At 45.2% G+C, this 20,331-nt stretch overlaps 1 long non-coding RNA gene across 1 annotated transcript in view; it reads left to right on the top strand.

Moving 5' to 3' along the window:
- The window catches only part of LOC119383696 (uncharacterized), a 45,213-nt gene that overhangs the window by 13,327 nt on the left and 11,555 nt on the right, over positions 1 to 20,331 (top strand). The window contains exon 2 of the long non-coding RNA XR_005181714.2: positions 15,736 to 15,858. This is a non-coding gene — a long non-coding RNA (uncharacterized LOC119383696). The remainder of the gene's footprint in view (positions 1 to 15,735; positions 15,859 to 20,331) is intronic.

The following is a 20,331-nucleotide window of genomic DNA, read 5'->3' as shown; positions in this document are numbered from 1 at the left end:
GGCACATTATACTCTTTTCGAATATTCAGTGCAACCCGCTAGTGCCATCTTCTGCAGAGCACAAGGCCAAGTGGCAGCGTGGCCGAGACCTGCAGCCACAACGACACAGCCGATATCACCCATCAGAGTGTTCGGCAGCCCAGCAAGGCAGGTCGGGGCGTCCACAGCGCAGACCACCCAGGCACAGCCAATCCCGCCCGTCTGAGACGTTTGCGCTAACGATGGCAGTTAAGGGTCTAGGTCCGGTGGGCCTGCGACGACCAATGCGTCATACCCAATATAAAATATGAAATACTAATACTAAATATAAGATACTAATAGAGAATGGAAAATTTCTCAGGAAATTATTTGAAGTATTCAATCGCTGCAGCGAATTTAAATATGGTGTGACAGGCAACAAATGACTGGCGCAATTAGACAGCCAGGTCATCTGTTCTTACTGCGTCTCCAAGTCTTAAGAAATTTCCGCAAAGGGAAATACAAGACAAGCCTTCTTACAGCTTTTTCTCAACGAGGATTTGAAATCTGAAATCAGCAATGCAGCTTAATTACAATTTTAAAGGAGGTAACTCGAAATTGATCCGCTTTTTCTGTACCGTGTATAAGTCTGCCTATGTGACGTCGTCTTCCTTAGAGCGGGGCAATGTCTTCTTAACTAAAGAGCACTGGAGGTAAAAATCGGCGCCCAAGCACTCTGTGCAGTCGCCGCCCAAGCACTCCGTGCAGATTGTTAACCAGAGAACCTGAAACGTGCGTCCCCGGTGTTAAGCTGTGGGTTAATCCCGACGGCGTATTGAAGCCTTTCTGAATTATTGGTATTCTTTGAGCGGCGGAATACGCCGGTCTTTCATGATGATGAGGATGAAGTCGCAGAGCGTTTCGACATATAGCGCACACGCAACAGGATCATTATTCCAAAGTTCGACGCCTTCGAGGAGCACCGTCTGCTGCACGGACCTGCGTTGCGTGTCGTCGCCGTGTACCCTGAAGCGTTCGAGCAGTTCAATTCAGCGGTCCCAATGAACTTCGGAGTCCGTCAAAGTTAGAAATGCCGTTGGCATGCCGAGTTGCCTGGTCATTGCGACCTTTTTGTGGTCCTGCCAGTACTGGACCGTGTTTAGGACTCCACGCATGAACGCCTTGTCTCAGTCAAGCGCATCTCTAACGAAGTCGCCAATGACTGATGGTGCTCGTAACATCGTTGGTACGGAATGTGACGGTGTTTGGTGGTGGTTCTAAAAATAAGCCTCGCATTTTCCCATGGAGCGGTCTTGGTAACTGGGCGTGCTTGAGCGCTTGCCAGACATCAGCTGAGTTTAGTCACATATAGAGTTACTGCATATGCTACGTTTAGGTTACTGTATGTGCTGTAACCTAAATCCCCGCGTCAACGGCGATCTGTAGCCATAGGTCGGCAAACTCACTCGTGAGTCGACTCACTCACTCATTCAGACTTAGATTGGGCTATGTGTCTGAGTCTGAGTGAGCCTGGCTGAGTAATATTTTGGTGAGTTCGGTTGAAGAAAATTTTAGTGAGACTGAGTCCGAGTGAGTGCAGCAATAGGTCGGAACTCGCTCATGAGTTGATTCACTCAGACTCAGATCGAGCCGTGAGTCCGAGTGAGTCCGGATAAGTAATATTTTGTGAGTTTGAGTCTCAGTGTGTTCGGTTGAGACAAATTTTGTGAGTTTGAGTTCGGTTGAGGAAAATTTTGGTAAGCCAGAGTCCGAGTGAGCCCTAAGTACAAAATATATTTCTTAAGTGAGTCTCAGTGAGCTCCAAGTTTTTTGGCGACCTATGTCTGTAGCTGGTACAGCTGTTTTATTTACTGTGTCCTCTAGAGCTAGAAATTTCCTGATTACAACATCATGACAGCACGACAGGCAACGCGCTCCCTTGATTCAGCTGTCGCTCATACATTGTGTACTTTGTGAGGAGACGCCAAATCATGCGCAGAAGAGCCATCGATGTCAATACAGTGCTGTTGAGTATAAAAGCAAGGGACTAAAGATTTCAGGGACAGAATGCAATGCAAATTCACTGGAGCCAGGAAAGGACCAAATGAAATAGATTAACCAATATCTGTTGAATTCATCCAAAATTTTATCAGCAATTGTTATAATCTACGAATAGCGATGTTCAGGGCCTAATATACATATTCTTAGAGCTTAAGTCCGAAAAAAATCAGCAACCAATAAACAGGTTCATGCCATACACAGAACGTCTGAGAAAGTGTGAGCGACTGCTGTGCAGCCAGTTTTGTCGGACTTGCCGTGCACTGCGGTCACTACGCGAGGCCTCATAATTGAAGCCCTACTATGAATGAGAAGATTAAATTTGTCACATATTTTCAGCACTTATTATTCGTTTGCTAGGGTGCAGTACACATTGTGAATATTGTGTACTAGATTATTTCAAAGTAGACGTAGATATGAATATGGGCAGTTCGACTGCAAGACCAATAAGATTACGACGTTAATCGGTTCTATATTCAAATTTTCGGAATGTTCTTACTTTGAGGATATCACGACCGGGAATACACGTACCTCACATAGCGTGAGACTTGTCGTGGTACGACTTATTTCCCATCGAGTCTGTCAATGCGTCTGCACAATGTGGATGGCGCAGTGTCCACCCCATTACGCTTAGTTTGATACTGCGCAAGTGCGCCATATCGGCGCTTGTGACATTGCATGTGGCAAACACCTTTGAAGCGGTTCCGTCTTCAGCAGCTTGCGAGCGCTCTCGTTGCTTAATGGTAAGTTATAGCTAATTCGCACAGCGCAGTGGGAGGATTCAATAGCCGCGAGAGATGGTACATATATTTTTTGGAGGCGAAGCACCTTAGGGTATGGGCGTGTCGGCGTGCATCGTTGTTTGCTGTCGTGACGGTCCATTTGCTGGAGCGCAAGGGAGGCCGCCACCGCCTCAGCGCTCGCAGTGTGGAGAGAGAGAGAGCGAGACCCGACCACACGTTCGGCCACAGCTGCAAGGTCTGCGACCGCTTGTGGTTCGACAACAACCTGATCACAATCGATACTATAACAACGTGTGACGTCTTTATATGACAGTAGAGGAATTGTACGGAGCATTCACGGTTTACCCGAATATCTCAGAGCCAGCTCCTCAATCATCATTCACTTCGTGGATATCGCGTGATTTTTTTAGGTTTTAATCTTAAATTGATTGATTTTTTATGCCTTAAGAAGGGCGGTTTAAAAAGACACTTGAAGTATGTTAGGCAAAAAATGGAATCTAATCACAATTTAATTACTGAAATGATCTAAATTATGCCCATCAAGCGAACAGTCATAGGTGCCGATGCTGTGATGCAAAACAAAAAGGCTTGGCTGCAAGGTAGCTCTTCATGCAGGCTGTGCAATGAATTTGAATCTTTACGTTGTCGCCAATATTAGATGAAGTGTAGCCAAAAAACCTAAAATTGTGTAGTTTCAGGTGGTTGTATGTCAGTTAAACCTTGTAACATCAAGGTTTATTCGTGGATTTGAATTATCCTAGTTTATTGCACAGAATAAGCATTCATAATAAGCTTGCGAAGTTTCATCGAAAAATATTGGTTCATTCAAAAGTTATGACATTTTGCACAATAATAAACCGCTGCAAATAAAGTTTTTTAGAAAAACAAGAATGAAGTTTTCCGAGTGTGTTATATGCATCATTGAAAGATTGTGGGACATCAAAAGCCACCCGGCTCGTAGCTGGGACATTCCTTAGCTCCCACGAATTCACCGTGAGATTGCTTAGCAGCGCCTCGTTTTTTCGGGCTTGTTTCAGGGGAGAATCACCTTAGGATCTCGGCGTGTCGGCGTGTGTCTTGCATCGTCGTCTGCTGTGGTGACGGTCCATTTGCTTGAGCGAAAGAGAGGGCGCTACCACCTCAGCGCTCGCCGTGTGGCAAGAGAGAGCGAACGGCGCGCGTTGACTATAGAAAGGCTCTTTCTGCGATGAACGCTGAACTACCAGCTCGCAAGGAACGAGAACGCGCCCTCGCCCGCGAGAGACAACGCCGATGGAGGCAGCGTCTGCTAGCGAGTTTCTTGATTGAACAACCGTTCAATCACAACGGTTCACTGCACCACCGTTCACCGGCCACCCCCTATATATAGGCATTAGATCTTGGCCTGCGATGTAGTGCCTGTGGGAGATTTCGCTTGTGCGTGGTTGAAAAATAAATATTCGCAGCACGTGCGTTAACTAAAAGCGGACTGCGTGTCTCTGTGCCTAATCTTTCTTCTGTCTCTCGTTGCCCATTCGCAGCGATATTGCTGTGGGAAACATCGGCGGACACTGCATGCTTCGCCCCTCCACAGGTTTCACGTTAGTAGAGCTGAAACAACCTTCCCTACATGCCTCGCCCCTCGCGAATTTTTCGTAAGCCGTTGACTTCCGGCTGGCGTCCTTCAAGCGAGTTCTGTCCCTGCTGGGGGAAATTACTGTGCTGTAAGAGCCATAATTGACACCAGCCTGCCTCTAGCTATCCAGCGTGCCAATATTTCCATTGTTAAACTGACACATACAATCTTATAGTCCAAACAAAACAGTGCCCGGGCCTACGTAGACATCTTTAGGCACACGGTGCTAGAGCATTCCATTGAAGCATTCATTCTTGCTTTGGGTTTCTCAGGAGAGACACTTCGACAAAACATGAACAGAAGTCTGCATGCACAGGCATCACTTCGTTCAAGATGTCTTCGTAAACACCTCCCTTGTACTTTTATTTTCCTGTGCCAGATCTTTCACTCGGTTGTAGGTGGACGAACTTTTCCCACTTTTCGCTTCGGCCTCTCTTTCACTCGGAACGTAGCCATATCTTGTTATACTATGTATGACACAATCTAGGACACTGAATTGAGGAAAAAATAGCTTTCACAATGGTAGTACACGATGTCGGTGCAGTGTAAACACGTTGTCACTTCATGTGCCCCCATGTAGCAATTTTCGCAATTGAATAAAAAATGGTCGCGATTACTATTGCTTAATTTTATGAAGCTTTAGCATACTTAATCAAAAACTGATGTAAGTGGATCCTACGTATTTTAGCACAAAGATAAGTTTGTTTTACTGATTGAAACGCAGTTTTCGTTTTCACAAAATGTAAGTTTCAGTTTCAGGAATGTCTACAGGTAGTTGTAAAAACCAACATAACTATGGAACAGAACCAGAGACGTCATTTGTGCTGCAGCACAATTCTGAATGTCTGTAGGTTTTCAAAACACCAAAAATTGAAGTTTCCTTTAAAAAAAAACCCTCGTTTTGGAGGGTGGCAACATACCGTAATTAATGTGCTGGAGAAGGTAGCCCGAAACTAAAGTACTTCATTGGGCAAGATGCGTAGCATATTCGATTCCTACAACCTTTGGTCGTGTCCGCATATTCTAAGCAGCACGATGTTCGAATTTCCCCCGAAGGCAGCATAACTAAATTAGGGCAGCTTCGCTCTAGCGGTTTCAAGTTAAAGGAACAGTGAAATTGGCAGCCTTTCTTAGAAAATGTAGGCTTAACTTGGATTGTCAAGCAAGCGCCACCACCTGGTAATGCGGATTGACTTATTTTTTTTTATCTTCTCGTCCTCTTTCTTTCATTTGTCCATCTTTCTTTCCGTAGCATATACCCCCTTTCTGGGACCCCCTCCTCCTTCATTCATACTCACCCTTGCACCACTCCTCCACATCCTCACTGCTCTTTCTCTTCCCCTTGCTACGCTATACTAAGCATGCCTATGCAATGATATGAGCTGTGTGGCACATATACCCGCGTTCTCTGGCACATACCCGTTCCTATCTCTCTCATCTCCTCCTTTCCGTCCTTCTCACCCTCCCATCATTCCTCCTCATCCTCACTTTCCTTTGCCACCTCGCACTACATGACGCATGTACAGCGGATTTTCTTTCCGAAGCATTGACAAGCACTGGCGTAGCTGAGGTGGAACCCCTGCCTGCTGCGCAGGTCGCCTGGGTTCGATTGCCGCTCCAAACCAAGATATATTTTATGCTATGCTAGAGCTGCTTGAGTTTTCTGGTGACGCGAAGCGGCCTAGCGAAAAGCCTAACGGTTCCGCTGTAAGAATCGTTGCGCTTGAACATTCTTAAACTAAGCTTATCGTGCAAAAGCTTGTGAGCCCAGGGCTCGAAGTCTACGTTCCTACTCCTTCTTCCTCCATGCCTGGTTCTGGCGAAGCGGCTGCCATACAGCCTGCTTGGGCGGCGTTGCAACTACACGCGACGCGCGTGGAAGAATGTATGTCATCAAGGCGTGCATTTGATTGAGAAACATCGGCGCGTACGGCCACCTCATCGGTGAGGATTTCGTCATCTCCCGTTCGTGGTTTAGACAAGGATGATGCGAAGTTTACACATTTCGTCTACACACCGCGAAAAGAAAGCCAACGCGTTGCACTACAAGGCGACACACAGACTTGCTGGGCTCCGTGCTTTAAAGGGACACTAAAGTGGAATAATGAAACGGTTTACATTGATAAATCGTACTCTGAAAACACTAATGCCGACAATTTCACCATGACATGCATATTTATAGCGGAGAAAATTACGTTTCCATTTTACATTTTGCGCCGAAATTGCGGCGCATGACGTCGCGGATATAATAGTGAATGTTTCGTATTTTGGCGACTCTGACTCAACCACATTCCTAGAAACTTGATATATTAAGTCTCTGACTCCCTCAGAGCTCCGTATACTTAATTTTTAACGATTACGAACTATATACGTATGCCCTAGTAGACGCCGTCAAAATCTATGACGTCATGACGAATGGTGCGGAACCTTCAAGGTGGTGTCGCCACGGACATTTTGTTTTTGCGCTTTTTTTCGCTTACCAAGCTTTTTCTCGCGGAAGCGTGGTGATTTTCGCATTGTAAAAGAATAATTTACCAATACGACAAAATTCATTTTTCTCTTGAGTGTCCCTTTAGGTGCGCCGTCTGGAGATGGCAGAAATTTATGATTAGTGTCTCTTTTTTTTTGAAGCCAATGTCTTGCTGGGCCACTTCCACCCACATCCTGTAGGAGGATATGGTGAATGTTTGTTAATGAAACAAAGATAATGAAAGGTAATCAAGAAAAAAGGTATATAAATGATGAATTGGCTAACTACATAATAAAAACAAGAATTCAGTATATACAATATGCGTAACGACCAAACGAAAATGCAACCAAAGAACTACAATTGAGAAATACAGGAGTCTAGATCATGCCAATGGTCAATGTTTCAAAATAACTCAAGACGCGACATTGTTCATTTAGGTATGAAAACGCATGAACGTTGGTTGCGTTACAACCGGCTATACCAACATGATAAAATTTATATTGAACATCAAAAACTGCCAATAGTAATGTAAAGTGCACCCTGAACACATAAGTTCAACTGCTTACAAAGAATATGTTTTTGGGCAGAACCAGAGATGTACAGGCTGCATTTTTCTAGAAAATACAGCTTTTTTTTATAAAAATTCCATGACAATAAAGGTCGAGTCCTTTTTACCACACGCACTCTATGTGTAGGTGGAAGTACTTCGCGGCGACGAAAATGGTAGTGTTGTGATTATTTAACAAACACTCGTTAAATATTTTTTTTAAATATTGACTTCAGGTCAATTTTTTATATTAGAAAGCTGGGATGCGTGCCATTATGCATACCCACGTTTTTAGAAATCACGAAACTTGCACGTAATTTAACATATTCATCATAAAATTTTAAGGGCCCCGTCACGTTGGTCCAGTGGTTATGGCGCTCGACTGCTGAACCAAAAACGCCAGGCCTGCGTTGAAATCGCAGCACAGTCACAGCGAAAGCTGGAAGAGCGGCGTTTCTAGAGCCCGTTGTAAGCTGTCTTGGGGCTACAATACAAGCACACTAGAAAGGTAACCACTAAGCCATAAATCACAATTTTTGTGAAGTGGGGAAGCACCTACTAAGCCATTATTCGTCATTCTGCGGAGAAGCTAGGCACCAGCTACACGTCTGTAAGGCATTATGTGCACTTTGTTGACTCGACGACTGATGAGAATTATGGCTCAGCCCTTTGTAATGGGTTGGAAGCTTTAAACAGCCCACCAGTTATGTAATTTGCATTGGGTGACGGCCGGTCGCTATTTTCTTCCCTCTCCCGTCATGCTGTATAACATACGTTGACGTGGGAGAGAGACGGGGGCACGGAACTTTACTGAGACCCCGAGGAAATATGGATCATGCGCTTATGGGCTTCCTAGGCAATAAATACAAGTGCACTTGCGAGGAACCCACCACGCTATACATCATTGTAATTTTACTGAGACCCCGAGGAAATGGATCATGCGCTTATGGGCTTCCTTGGCAACCAATACAAGTGCACTTGCAAGGAACCACCTACGCTCTAAATCATTGTAATTTTAATGAGACCCCGAGGAAATGAATCATGCGCTTATGGGCTTCCTTGGCAAGCAATACAAATGCACTTGCGGGGAACCCACTACTCTATAAATAAGTGTAATTTTTTAGAAGTAGGGCAGCAGGCTCTGTGCCATTTTCCGTCATTCTACGGAGAGCCGTGGTACCTGCTAAACGCATGTAAGGCATTATGCGCACTTTGTTAATGCTGTGCCTGATGACGACGAAGAATTATGGGAGATTCTTTTGTAATGGGTTGGAAGCATTCAACAACCTACTCGTTGCGCAATTCGCATTGTGTGACGCCTGGTTACAGTATTCGCGTTGTGCGACGCTTGGTGCTTATTTTACTCTTCTACCACGCTATATTGCATATGCTAATGTGGTTCCTTCCCGACATGAAGCCTGTATAGGACGTTTTTGCAAAGCAGTTTCAAGCACCGGCATCAGAGGTTGAATACTGGGCTCCCACGCAGAGGGCCCAGGTTCGAACCTCGTTCCATACTGGAATTTTTTTTTTTTTCGTTTTTTTTTCTTATTTCGAGCGATACTGGTTACGGACACCGGCGGCGGCGGCGGCTGCGGCGGACAACTACGGCGCCAAAAACGGCCGGTGAAATGATCTCATAACAGCTTTCGCTGTAAAATTCGCGCCATTGAATCCCCGCCGCGGCATCTGCTTTTTAGATGGAGGTGAGTATGTTTGAGGCCCGTGTACTTTTAGGTGCACGTTAAAGAACGTATTTACGTGCACGTTAACACAACCGAGGTAGTCGAAATTTCCGGAGCCCTCCACTACGGCGTCCCTCATAATCATATTGTGGTTTTGGGACGTTAAACCGCAGATTTTATTGAATAGAATTTTAAGAGTGAAATCGAGACTGATTTCACCCGGTGCGCTGAAAACGCGGCCTCTCTCTTACGTAAGACCGGAGCTACACCTGACAAGGGTGCGACGAAATTTGAATCAAGTGGCACCGAAGCAGAATATGGTCGGCAAAATCGGCAAACATTCTGAAATGCACAAGTAGACAGCTTATTGTTTGGGTGCGATGTGTGGCACTTATCTGTTCCATGTCAGTTTCCTAATCTATAAACAGGAGCAAAAGACTATTTCTCCTGTCTGCAAGAGGAAGCGCCGTAGTGGCCGCCCCTGAGTTTTACGCTTCACAGTGAAATAAAAGCTTGATATTGCGGTTTTCTTGCGCACGGCTCGAGAGAAACCGATAAACACTAAACACCACACGCAAGGTTAAGTCGATTCGTTGTCGCCAGTGAGATGACTTGCCGTTTTTCACGAAAAGATACGGTCACGACGCGCATTCATTCAAATTTACGGCCATGACGCGCCTTCATTCTCTATTACGTCAGACCAGAACTACCCGTGACAATTACCGTTGTCACGAGTAGTTCTGGTCTGACGTCATATAGAGGCCAAGTTTTCTGGGCACGTAAAATCCTATGTTCAATATCTGGAATTACGTGCCACTTTCGGGATTTCTGAAAAATGGTACGGCATAAATTGTCACGCACTAAAACTTTCTTATATAAACAACTGCCCAATAATAAAAGTCAATAATAAAAAACGTAATTAATGAGTTTTTGTTATTCGTTTCGTCAATGTCATTTTTGCTGCGGCAATACTTACCACTACACCTGACCTAGCTTCGCCTTTAACTCATCTACCGGGCATTAGCGACCACTGTATAATCCAATTCACTTTAAAAGCACGGGTTTCCGTCAAGAAAAAAAACACCGTTGATCCCTCCGTCATAGGAATCGGAATATCACGAAAATAAAGCGTGCCCTTACAGAAATAACTGAATGCTTACTGTATATTGATATAAGACAGTTTGCACAATGTATATTGATGTCTGGCAGCTAATGGCGCCGTTTAGCGTGTATGCACCCACTTTGATGATTGGTGGTACATCTCCATCCCGACGACTAACGTCCACGTTAAATGATTAAACAAACCCTTGTGGTAGCTGTAGTAGTTAACGGTGAAAGCGTAATCAGAGAACGAGGTGTGATAGCCAGAAGAGCGTCACATATTGGACGCAGAACTTGGTCGCCATCCCGCGGCATGTTAAAATGTGTGAACACCACGGCCGGACTAGAGCGAAACGCAAAGCGCGTCCTGCCGCCCCGGTAGCCCTGCCGCGATTTTTCTCGGGGCGAGCGCGTGAGCATGGAACGCGGTGTTACTGCCAGGTGAGGCAGGCGCGCGTCGCAGAGCTATTTTTGGTTTGTATTAGCACGGCCGCTACATTTTTTTATGTAGCGGCCGTGGTTTTAGCGTGATGCTGAGCGAGGCCGACGCTTTTACGACGCTTGGGCAAAGGTCGCCACCTCGCGGTGTGTAAAGGCATTGACAAAATTCAACTTCTATTGAAAACGCGCCGAATGGGACGGACGCGTAACGCGTTGTAGGTGCTAGTCGCGGAGGCCACAGCAATGACGAATTACTTTACCTTACCACCCCCAGAGGTCAACACCACCCAGCCGACCGGGAGAGTGGTAGATATAAAAGGCGCGTTCGTAAAGCCCCCAAATTCTGTGACCGTGGCGCAGTGGATAGCGTGCCCGGCATCTGTTATTGCGGACCGAGCGGTCGTGGGTTCGATGCCCGCTGACGGTACTTGTTTTTCTTTGCCATTTGATTGTGTATATTTTTTTCACGTCATTTCCCTGACGGAAATACGTCACTGAAGTCTTGGTGGACCCCGGCATAAAACACTTTCGTGTTAAAAAGCAAGGTTATCCAAGACTATAGACCGTTGCATCGGGTGAGGAGGACCGGACTGGCAACCAGCGCTTTCCTCATTTCTGGCTCGTGCGCGACGGCGCGGAGTGTGCGGGCTGGTGCTTGGATGAGTGGCGTTTTCGAACAATTTTTGCGTGTTTTAGGTCGACCTGCGGATTTCGTTCTGTTTTATTGCGATGTCAGTCAGCGAAAGGTCAACAGGAAACCACTGTGCCGTTTTTTATTGTTCTAACAACTAGAGAAAAAAGGAAACTGCTGTCTGAATAAGTATGCGACGTGCATCACCAAACGCGGAGTGTGTGCGGTTGCAAACACTTCAAGGTACATCGTTTTTGTTACGTTACAGGTTCTAAATCGGCAAGTGCCGCAATATATCCGGAATCTCTTGTATTCCACGCAGTCAAATGTCAATCGGACATGGCCAGATATGCGAACAAACATAAGCGGTCAAGTGCGGCCCTGTCCGGTAAAGTGCAGAACATCTGAGTACCACTCGAGTAGCCACCTGAGTTGTTTTCTGTTCGTTTTATTGTTACATTTTAATATGATGTGTTTGGTCTAACAATTAGCTTTGTAGCTCGGCTCAACACGGTGGTCGCTACAGTTGATGTATACCGGTATTAGCGTGGACGAGAAATCCCTAACTTCGCAGCGGGGCAACCGGCACTATACATTTAATTACTGCTGCGTACCAGCTTTGTAAAACCCGAACATTCAGTGAACACTGCATCAAAAGGACGTGGCGAGATCTTTGTCGTGAGGTCGCAACTTCCGTAAGACAGCGGGGCGTATTGTATACGATGAGCGGTATGAAAGCCGAATAGTTAAAAAAAAAGAATTCTGTGGCTCCGTGTGTAGCATTACCTCAGGAAAACAAATTTTTAAGTGGTCAAGAACCGTGTCCGACAAGTCGCACAATAATATACAACTCAATAATATATATATATATTATATTATATAATATATATATATATATATATATATATATATTATAATATATATGATATTATAATATAATATAATATATATATATATATATATATATATATATATATTATATAATAATAATATATATATATACAACTCAATAACCAAAATAAAGTTTATTCATCCATCCATAGTTAATTCTCTACTAAGCGCGATAGAAAAACCACGTTGTTACGCTTGTCTAATGTTTCTTCAACTGCCAATTTTGCTGTTTAGCTTTGCGAACGACAGAAAGAATTTCGCACGAACAGTACTTCTGGTATATGAAATTATAAAAAAAGGAAAAAAAATAACGCGAATCACCTGCGATGCCTATCAAAGACTCGAGCCCGGGCGCGCTTCGTGCCTCACCGGCAGAAGAAACTCTCTAACCATCGTCATCTTATCGCCGCCGAAGCCCAATGAAATATCACCGCTCTTAAAAGAAAAAGGAAAAAGAAGCGCGCCGGCGTATAAACATCAGCATAGTTTTTATGTACCAGCACCTCCCTGTAAACAGCTCTAACTTCGTCCACACCGGTGGGCAATAAACAAGTGAGTAATAAGCGGTCACTTAAAAGTTGAGAAACAATATAGGCAACTGTTTGTGGGCAACAAACAGATGCCGTGCCACGAAATCGAGACTGCGTGTTCACGCATGACCGCATGTAGTACGAGCGTCGTCGCTGCGACAGCATAAACACACCGTGAATGAAAGAAACTAACTAAAAGATTACAGTCCAAGAAAAAAATTCATTGTATACCCTAAGAGCGGCGGAACTTGCTTGCCCTGCTAGAACGAGTCGAAATATTTGCGTGGTTTTCCAACAGACAGTGCCGAAAATATATGACATCGACCACTTGCGACACGTTCGCACCGCCGTATATTAACATCACGGACCCTCAACGGATCAAACCTTTTCAGGACGTCTTACAGACTCATTTCTTATGTAGGCCGCATCTCTTGATACGAAATACAGCGCGCCAGAACGAAAAAAACCGACTGCAACTGCAGCCGCAAGCATACCTTCCATACAAACGCGGTGCTTCGCACATGCCAGTGGGTTGCCAGACCAGAGACGGCGCCGCCCGCTACGCAATATGGCGGCGCCCACGAAAAAAAGGTCTATAGCAAGGCGGACTTTGATGAAATGAACAGAGAATTACAATGTTTTGTTGACTTGTTTTTTGCTGGTTTTGAGCAGCGATCAGTTGAGCAGAACTGGTTAGAATATAAGAACAAATCGCTCTCACTTATTGATCGCTTTGTACATAAAACAAAGGTTTCATCAAATCCTCGTTCTCCATGGTTTAATAACACGTTAAAACGCATGCGCAAAAAAAAGAAGCGGGTATTCAGACGCGCGAAATTAACAGCCAGAAGTGACCATTGGTCATCCTATCAGATATATAACAGAGAATTCTGCACTACACTTTCGAAAGCCAAAAAAGAATTTTTTGATAAAACTCTTCCTTCGCTACTCCGTTTTAACCCGCGTAAGTTTTGGAGCATCATCAGCGGAACGAAAACGCGACAAATTCAATTAATCGAGTCTAATGTCCCAGTTGCTCTTAGCGAGTGCAGCAATGTTCTGAATGAGTCATTTGCGGCACACTTTCATCAGAGCCCCTCTACGATATTCCCGCATTTCACAAGAACCAATTTCTTGCCAATGAACCCCATCATCATTGACGCAGTTGGTGTTGAAAGACTGATTGCCAATTTGAAAGTGTCTTCAGCGGCTGGTCTAGATTGTATTTCGTCAAAAATGTTGAAGTGTACACAAGTCTATTCTGCTTTAATATTGTCAAAACTTTTTGAACAGTCATTGCAGACGTCCACACTGCCATCTGACAGGAAGGCTGGGAATGTGGTCCCTGTACATAAATCTGGTGATGTACATTCCCCTAATAACTACCGTCCGATGTCATTAACATCCATCCCAGTAAAAATCTTGGAACATGTAATATACTCGCAGCTTACAGATTTCCTTGAGTCTAATTCCTTCTTTAGTATTTATCAGCATGGATTCCGTAAAGCAGTTCCATGCGAAACGCAGTTGTTGTGTTTTACTAACGGCTTATTTATTAACGCAGATCTTGAACTTGATACTGACTGCACATACTTAGATTTCGCTAAAGCGTTCGACACCATCTCACTTGAACTACTTATTTTCACACTTAACCAGGTCAATATTGACCCCAACGTACTTGCATGGATTAAAGAATTTCTCTCTAACCGTAGCCAGTATGTGACAGCTAACAATTTTTGTTCACCTAATTCCGCTGTAACCTCTGGTGTACCACAAGGGTCCGTTTTAGGCCCACTGCTTTTCCTAATTTATATTAATGATCTTCCTTCTGGTGTTTCTTCCTCAACAGTCCGACTATTCGCAGATGACTGCGTAGTTTACCAAAAGATTACTCGCCATGCCGATCATCTTAACCTCCAACGCGATCTAGATGCAATATATGAATGGTGCAAGAAATGGCTTATGACACTTAATATTACTAAATGTAAGAGCATGCGAGTTTCACGCCACACTACTACCCACTGTTCGCGTACATACTCCCTCAATAACATTCCGTTACCATCTGTTGAAAATTATAAATATCTTGGTGTTCATATATCTTCTCATCTTTCATGGAATATGCACGTAGAATATGTGAGTAACAATGCTAACCGCACGCTTGGTTATCTGCGTCGAAATTTTTCCTCTGCCCCATCGTCCATCAAGCTAACACTGTACAAAACATTGGTAAGATCAAAATTAGAGTACGCATGCGCCATATGGGACTCAATTCATGCCATTCTCATTCAAACTCTCGAAGCCATTCAAAATCGCGCAGCGCGTTTCATCTTATCGAATTATTCACGTCATTCCAGTGTCACATCCATGAAGAACACCCTAAACTTGCCTGACCTTTCGTTGCGCCGCAGATTGTCTCGCCTTAGCCTTTTTCACAAAATCTATCATTACCACAGCTATTTGAAGGACGCCCCATTTCATTCACCTCGTTTCATATCACCGAGGAGCGATCATCGCTATAAGGTGGGCCTGCCATTCTGTCGCACCAGATTGTGCAATGACTCGTTTCTTGGACAAGCGCCGCCTGGAACCACCTTCCCGCCTCCATCGCCTGCAAAACGGACGACAAAGATTTCAACCTCGCCGTACAAGATGCCCTGTAACTTCTTTCTGTTTTTTTCTTTTTTGTTAACTGCACTTGTAATTGTTTTCCCCACTCCTTTCTGTAGTGCCTTCGGGCCTTGAAAGTATCTTTAATCAATAAATAAATAAAATAGCTGCACCTTCATATAGAGTACTTGCACGAAAACGACTGAAGCGTGAGTGCATTAGAATTCCTATAAATGACCTGTTGTGTCTTAAAAAAACACCGTGTATAGAGCGCTCACCCACGCTGCCGTGGATAATCGCTATTTTAAGAACTGAGCTCATTTTAGCGATATTACTTTGCTTTTTTTTATTCCTTAATAAGTGCAGCAGTTTTCTTTTGCTACACGTTATTGGCTTTCTCAATAAAGTCAGTGTTTATATTACGCGTGCGCGGCTGTTAACAAACTGCTCTTTTCCAGCTGCTTGGACGAAGATGACTTGCACTCAATATGGCCATGGATGCATGCCGCTGCAGTCTTGCCCTTTGAAGTTGAGGCTGACACTCACGGGATGCGGTGCAGGTTCTGTCTGCTGCAACATCCGTAAGATGCACACATTTTTATTGCAACGCATAATATCACAATCTTTGTAAACACTCAATCAAGACTCCGGAACATTTATTTCTTGCTGAACGTGCATATTTATGCGGGGATATTATAAGCATAAAGCATGCCAAGGGGCTTAATTTCAAACGCATTAGCAAATACCTAATCGTACAACTGATAATATATGGGTTATTAAGTGACTTCCTCTGCTGCAGAACAAAGTTACCGCTTGGAGTATCACAGGCAGACGCTCTTCTTTTTTCCGCAGGGACACTAAGGTCCTTTTATATGGACAACAGGGATATGACAGAGCATGTCTAAGTAGGTCATAACTAGTCTTCAAATTTAGAAGTCCCCGTAGCAAAAAAGAAACAAAAAGATTCTCAGTATGCAAATTGACATAAAAGCACAAGTGGTGCATGTGTCCTTAGAATATATTGTTACTGAACTCAGGTATGCGTTTTTGAAGCTAATGCGCTGACTGTGTACATGTGGACCTCACGATTATTAGCAAATTTTATAGTGATGTGAACATATATTACAGATTTTAACGTTCTAGGCAAATTTCATGAAGCCGGCTTCAAAAGAAGAGCTGAAAAACTATAACGCTGCCCCAGAAAAAATTTTGTTCCTCTTCATGGACACTTTTTCTGATCAGCCCCTAGGCATTACAGCAAGGAAGTTACAAGCTTAAAACAACAAAAAAACGCCCGAATTCAGATTGCATATTAGCTCCAATAACAGACAATTTCACTAAGCGAGAGTTTCTACATACAACGACATCCACACAGGTACGTCCTGGCCTTGTATTACGAAATTTTGCACTTCTGTCTATGGGGGTATATAAATTGACGGTTTAAGTAACTTCCGCGAACTATTGCAGGTATTCAATTGACTCTTTTGTACAAAGGGTTTTCGCGCAATTATATTTGGCGTCATGGCTTCACTTTCTGGAAACCTATTCAACATGCGTAAAGTGCAGCGCGCACGGGAAAGGACGGGCGAAAGGGAAGAAGCAAACAGGACTAGCGCTAGTCCTTCTGTTTCGCCCGTTGTTTCCCGAGCGCGCTGCACTTTACGCATGGTGAAGATATACCAACTAGCTCAAGTTTATATCTAATTAAGCGAATCGAAGACTGATCACTTAACATTCCGTTTTTTGGTGCTGATCGTGCAGCGAAAACTATGCTTGCTTCACAGCATTGTCTATGTTCAAGCAAATCATCGAATAATGACGTGTTGAGTCACAACAAACTGTGGACGCCAGGAAGTCAAAGTTATTTTCAAGTAACCACTTACCGCACACAAAGGTTTGCCCTCCGCGTCTGCTAGCACGCATTCTAAAGCTACAGGCACTCGATGGCTGTTGTAAGGCGCCAGCAGTGCCCCAAGCGGCGGCATGTGAAGCAGAAAACGCCGAGAAGGCTCTGTTACTTTGGAGACCGCATTCGAAGACAAGCGGCGGCGTTTTTTTTTATTGCGATAGCAATTACATGGACAGCCTCGGCTGGTTTTTGCCGTCTTCGCCGTCATGCACCGTATATGTATAAGTATATATATATATATATATATATATATATATATATATATCCCAAAGAAAAATAATCCAGAATAATGCTGCCCAAGCGCGGAATCGAACCAGCGACCTCTCGCTCCGCAGCGCGTGGCGCTAACCACTACGCCACAAAACTCAAATCCTTCACGTAGCTAAGGGCGAGCGTTATATACACACCCTTTACCGCTACATGTACGCTTTTGCGTTAGTGGTTTGGCGCCCAAGGCAAATAGAAGCGGCAGCAACAGTGTTTTTTTGAACAATGAACGTAGCGTTGAACTGTCGAACGTGCGCTCAGATAGCAAAGCCCATCGCCGGGATTCTGGGGGACTCTCGCACAGTCGTTTGCTGTAGTGGGTGCGCTCAATGGCCGACAGGTCATCTAGAACAGATGACACGGTTTCCTTTCATGTCTTTCCACTGAAAAGTGCTGTCGGAACATCAAACGAGTCAGGTTCTTTGTGGGATGTTATGCTTTTAGGCGTTTGTTTTCGATCGGAGGCGGCCCAGAGGGGGCACGATGCCTCCTCCATTTCGTGACTGCAAACGATACAGGTCCGATTAGCGACACATCGTAAAATAGACTACTTTGCTTTTTAACTGCCGAACAATGTTCCTCACTGCTGTCAGGAGGGCATCTGGCCGGAAGACGAGTCCTGACAGCGTAAGTACACCCGTGGCGATGTCAGTTATTTTGCGCTGCGGTTTTAAAGCCTTGACCAGCTGGCGTACTCGTTTTCGTGCGCGTGCTCTGGAGAAGGGTCACCGCTTGCACGAGGCAGGTCACGTACACGATATCACGGAATATAAAGGCGACCGCGAGTGCAAATTGCGTTGCAAGTGCGCCCCGCAGACGAAGTTTAATGCCATAAGCTACGATGTGGAGCTAGATGTAAGTCGCACCTTGTCTTGTTTTCTAACACTTTGTTATTAAGTGCGAGGCATTTCTTAGCGAACCTCAGGCACATTGGCGCTTTCTATCTATGTATCTATCTATCCATCTAGCCGCCTACCTCTGGGCGCTCTCCAGGTCGTATCCATACATTGGAATATACCAAAATTTGGCTGGGCAGGGAATCAGTGTATGACGAACACGATTCACTGGTCATGACAGGAATACCGCAAAAACGGCTGTGGCGTACGTCATGAAACCCATTCTCTGAGTCACTTGTGGCACAAACCCATATACCACAGTGAATGTTATGCGGGTATGTACCACAGTCTCAATGATTCACAGTCTCAACGAACACAGTAAGCGCCAACATACACATTGAAACGCAAAGCAAGTGAGGGAGCTGAAGGCAGAACTACCTTGGAACACGCTCGACTGCCATGCACTCGTCCACATGGTCCGCCAGAATGACGCAGTATTCTCTTCAATTCTTATGAAGCTAGGCGATTGCCTCATGCTGACCAAGTATGACATCAGATTGGTTGATAGCCGCTTCGTGACACACGAAGAAGCCGCCGCTAAATGTCCTGATGGCATACGGCTATATTACAGCAATGCGGACGTCGACCGCTACAATGCGCGTAGCCTCGACGCTGCGGACAACGTGTTATGTCATCGCGCATGCGATAACTAGCTATAAGAACGAGGAGGTACACAGTGATGCCATGACCAAGGTGGCCAAAATGAACGCAAGCGACATGGGCGGCTTGCCGGCCTCAATTTGCTTAAGCATCGGCAAGTTGTACACGATCAGAGACAACATCGGTGTAAGCGCCAGCCCCGTCAATGGAAACATGGGCACCTTGTCGTATACACCGATATTGTATATCAGCGTTGGGACAAGGAGCGAATACGAGGAGAACGAAGTGGCGCCACCGAGGACTCTGAGCTCGTGACCAGGCTGCCTGCTTTTCAGTGTGTTCTGAAAAGATAATAAAGGAATGTTATAATACTGGCGATGAGGATGGGATTCGAACCCACGCCGGCTTTCCTGTCGGCTTTCGCGGTTTTTATTCAAGCAGCATACGACACCGCACACCACAACGCAGAAAAGGCCTGCAGAACTAATGTTCGGAAGGCAGCCGCCGTCTCACCTGGATGCGCTACACCCGCGAAAACTTACTCAAGAGGGGAAGGTGGATGACATGGCTGACATGGCAGAACATTATGCGCCAGGCGACAAGGTGTGGCTTAAGAATTTCCTCAACAAACCCGCATGGCTACCCGCTGTAGTAGTTGAAGCATGCGGCAAAAGGTCGTTTATAACCATGACCCAAGATGGCAGAAAGCACAGGCGTCATGTGGATCATATGAAGAGAAGGTACACGGGGATTGCAAACGCCGTTCAAGAATCACCCTAATATTCTTGGCCAGAAGACGATGCACATGAAGACAGTCGCTACCCTACAAGACTAAGTTCAGGTGCCGAATGTGAGACGGAAGATGCGCCCGCAGCTTTTGGTTCGTCTCCTAATGCGGACGCGGATTCGGCCTCTGAAGCGAGGACGCTGGAGAAAACGCAGCCCACACCAAGCTCGCAACCCGTTTCAGACGGTAGGCCACGCAGCCGCTATGGTCGTATTCTGAAGGCGCCAGATCGACTGTCTATGTGAAGATGCCGTCATCGAATTGACTTCAATAAGGATCACTACAGGGGGGAAGTATTGTATATCAGCGTTGGGACAAGGAGCGAAGACGAGGAGAACGAAGTGGCACCACCGAGGACTCTGAGCTCGTGACCAGGCTGCCTGCTTTTCAGTGTGTTCTGAAAAGACAATAAAGGAATGTTATAATAATCGAGCGTGACGAGCAAGGCAACCTCGTGCGACTGTGGCTTGAATTTCCAACGTCCACGGTAGGCATTGTCGTCCCAGCCAGCGCGAAGCACATTACTACCGCACACCCCTCAAGAGAACTGAAATGGGTGCCCGTGGTAATGTGAACCACATCAATTGCGATATAC

Source organism: Rhipicephalus sanguineus, chromosome 2 (assembly GCF_013339695.2).
Source record: "Rhipicephalus sanguineus isolate Rsan-2018 chromosome 2, BIME_Rsan_1.4, whole genome shotgun sequence".
Classification (NCBI taxonomy): domain Eukaryota; kingdom Metazoa; phylum Arthropoda; class Arachnida; order Ixodida; family Ixodidae; genus Rhipicephalus; species Rhipicephalus sanguineus.
The sequence above is the reverse complement of the archived record's forward strand: the minus strand, read 5'-3'. Positions and strand labels throughout refer to the sequence as shown.